Genomic DNA, 3,736 nt, shown 5'->3' on the forward strand with positions numbered 1-3,736 from the left:
TGAAGAAAATAAAAGTTGACATTGCATGATTCATATGCCACGAAGACCTTACAAAATGATCTCTAAATCATTGAACAAAGCCTTCAACCGTTTCTTACCATCTCCCTATCTATGGCGTCTCATATGGAAAAGGATTTTAAAAATTAAAATGAAGAACGTTTTGAGACAAAGGAACAAACAACACTTTCGCAAAGGGAATTTTATTAAAAATGAGATCGTTAAAGACATTCACTTTGATGGGGTCTATGATAAGTGTTCCAGTTTGAAATCCAGAAAAAATAACAGTGTAACTTATGGTTATATATTATATTAATATTATGGTTGCATTATCAGTGGCGTCACTAGGGGGGTGCGTTCCACACCAGGTGACACCCGTTGGGGGGGGGGGTGACACCTAAGTTAAAAAAATCACTCTTGGAATAACTGACAATTGAATAAAAAAAATATCAGTTATTCACAAAGAGCATTTTTATTCCTTGGGTGAATATTTTAGGGGATTTTTTTTATGAAGTGTGCCTTTTTCACATGATTTGCGAAGAAAATTGTTTAGAGCAAAAGGAAAAGTACGCCAGTTGTCAAAAGAATGGTTCTGATGCTTCCTAATGGGGATGATTTAGTCATTTAATAGCAAAAAAAAACTGTATTATTTTGCTGTCAACTAATTGTATAGAAATGAAATAGAATTGTGTTACTTAATTTAATGTGTGGTTGAAATAAAGCAGAAGAAAAAAAAATATATTAAATCAAGTAGAAAATGTCTGGCGAGCAATCACAAGATTCGGGACTCGCTTTTTAAGAACAGAAAAAGTGGTCAATTCTTATTAGCAGATACATTTGGAGCAATACAACCAGAAATTCTTTAGTTCAATAACCAACAGTTTCAAAATATTGGCGTATATGATGATTTTCCAAAAGGCGACACTCCAACAGAAATACCATGACTAAGAAAGGATCTAAAGGCAATAAAAGTTTTCTTGAAGAAAATTAAAAAGTTGACAGTTCATGATTCATATGCCACTAAGATCTTAAAGACTCTAAATCATTGAACAAAGCCTTCAGCCGTTTCTTACCACCTGCAGGTTTAGCGTCATGTGGAAAAAAAAAAGGATCTTTAAAATTATGAACTTTTTGAGACAAAGGAACAGACGACATTTTCACAAAATGAGACATTTTGACGTTAAAGACATTAACTTTGATGGGGTCTATGATAAGTTTTCAAGTTTGAAATCCAGAAAAAGTAACAGTGTAATTTACTTATGGTTGTATTGTTGAAAAATTGAGCTATATATTAATGCCTTCGATTCCAAAGATTAAGGATGATTGCAGAGTTTCACATGGCTACGCAAACCCAGTGAACTATAGATAAATTGTAATCAACAACCTAGAGTTGTTCAACACTCCAATAACGGAGGTCATTCTAAACTATATATATATATTACAGCTCAACAAACAAACGAAAAAAAAGGACTTTTTTAAAGGGTAGGGGCGAGAGGGGATGACACCCTGAGCTGACCTCACAGGGTGACACCCACACTAGTGACGCCACTGACCTAAACTTTATAAAATTTCAATAGCAGGCCTTAAGATCTAGTCTTATACATGGGCGCAACCATGGTTATTTTTCGGGAGGTAGGGGATTTGGGCAAGATAAACATTTTTCCCATTAAAAAACAAACTTTAATTATATATAAGTTATTGAGTGTGACTTAATCGCTCTTACAATCAGAAATATTTGGTTTATAAAGGAGGTTTTTAAAACAGCGTTGTTGTTTTGTTTCATGTCATTTGGTCTTGTGTAGTCACCACATCTGAGACAAATCATAATTATAAAATGTAAGGAAGAAGTTTGAAATCAAATCCTCACAAGACAGACCCCTGGGCCCTAGACCCGGGGTCGGCAACCTGCGGCTCGCGAGCCACATGCGGCTCTTTGGATGTGAAGCTGCGGCTCTTTAGTTCCATACGCAAATATTATTTATTTTATCGAAACATGTATTAAAATATTTCTGTATCGTTTAAGGAGGATTAGGCAGCCTTACCCCCCCCCCCATTATAAGCGTCGACACTGTCGTCAGAAGCTCTCGAAGGACGCCGTCGTCGGGTGTTTCTATGTAAGTTTATATTCGACGCAAGACGAAACGCATCTTCACCACGTGCTTTGTCTGTGACGTATAGTTTGTTGTTTCTAGTAAATGAGTTAGAAGCGAATGATCTCAAAGCTTGAAGCAGCGCTAATCTGGCAAGATTTGCGGTACGAATAGAAATTGCACAAAAAGGCAAACCATTTTCAGATGGTGAGTATGTCAAAGACTGCTTCCTACGTGCGTCTGAAGAACTGTTTCGTGATTTAAATAAAAAAAAAAAACCTTGGGGAAAAAATCCGGAAGATTTGCCACTATCCGCTAAAACAGTACAAGATAGAGTAGCTAAAATATCTTCTAATGTAACATATTTGCAGGTGGAAGATATTCAACTTTCTTCTGCCTTATCACTTGCTATAGATGAGTCTTGCGACATAAAAGACACGGCACAAGTTGCCCATTTTGTCAGGTATATGTCTTCCCAAGGTCCAAAAGATCTTCTAGGATTGCTACTCTCATGACAAACTAACGGGGACGATAGAGCGAATGCCGTGCAAAAATGCCTTGAACACATTAAGATCGAGTTAAATAGAAGCTTTTAAACAGCAATAGATGGAGCCAGAAGTATGACAGAAAAAATAAAGAAGCAACAACGATTCTTCGGAGCAAAATGTCTAAATCAGTATCGCGATAAAATAAGTAACATGAATTACTTCAGTACAGTAACAAAAGAATCAAAGATGAATTTCTAGACAGATTTGAGCAATTCAAAACCAACAAAACCATTCTAACATTCCTGGTAAATCATCTCAACACAAATAGTAACAAAATCCACATTGTGCCATTTGGAATTGATACTGGATCTCTATAAATGCAATTGATCGATTTAAAAAGTAAAGCTTTGTGGAGTGGAAAATTTACAGTCAAAAAGCAAGTTGGAAAAGTAGGAGGTCCAGAAATGTATGAACGTTACACAACAAAAGTGACAACTTTAAAAGAAATGTCTCGAGCTGAGGCACTTAACCTACATTCGACGCATGGAATAGTCTTCCAGAATGCTACAGTGAGGTGAAGTTGGCATTTGAAGTACTGACTATCTTTGGATCGACATATTCGTGCGATCAAGTGTTATATTCATATATAAATAAAAATACAGTAAGAAGTCAACTAACAAATGAAAATTTAGAGTCGTGTTTGAAACTAAAAATAAGTTATGAGCCAAATGTATCCAAACTTTGCAAAACCTAATTTGTTGTAAATAAAACACGTATATATGAATTAATAGATTCTTTTTTTTTTTTTTGTAATTAGGAAGTTGTTTGTGCTAGTACTATTTATTGTTGGCAAGGAAAAATGTGTGGCTCTTTAAAAATTTTAAAATTTGGTAAATTGTTTTTTTTGGCTCTTTTAACACAAAAGGTTGCCGACCCCTGCCCTAGACTAGAGGCTTCGGTCTAAGACTCATGGTATCTGTTTACTGTCTGTGTTGTTCATATTTAGCGCGAGATGCACAAAAAAGCCAGCCAATGCAAGCACTGCGAGGCCGAGGTCGCTGGCTGTGTCGCCAGTGTAGACAAACCCTCGTGGGTTTCTGCCACTGCTCGAAAGTTAACCAACCAGCGATTGACAAGAAATTTACTGCATTTGGGAATGCA

The sequence above is a fragment of the Biomphalaria glabrata genome, chromosome 2 (genome assembly GCF_947242115.1).
Source record: "Biomphalaria glabrata chromosome 2, xgBioGlab47.1, whole genome shotgun sequence".
In the NCBI taxonomy this organism is placed as follows: domain Eukaryota; kingdom Metazoa; phylum Mollusca; class Gastropoda; family Planorbidae; genus Biomphalaria; species Biomphalaria glabrata.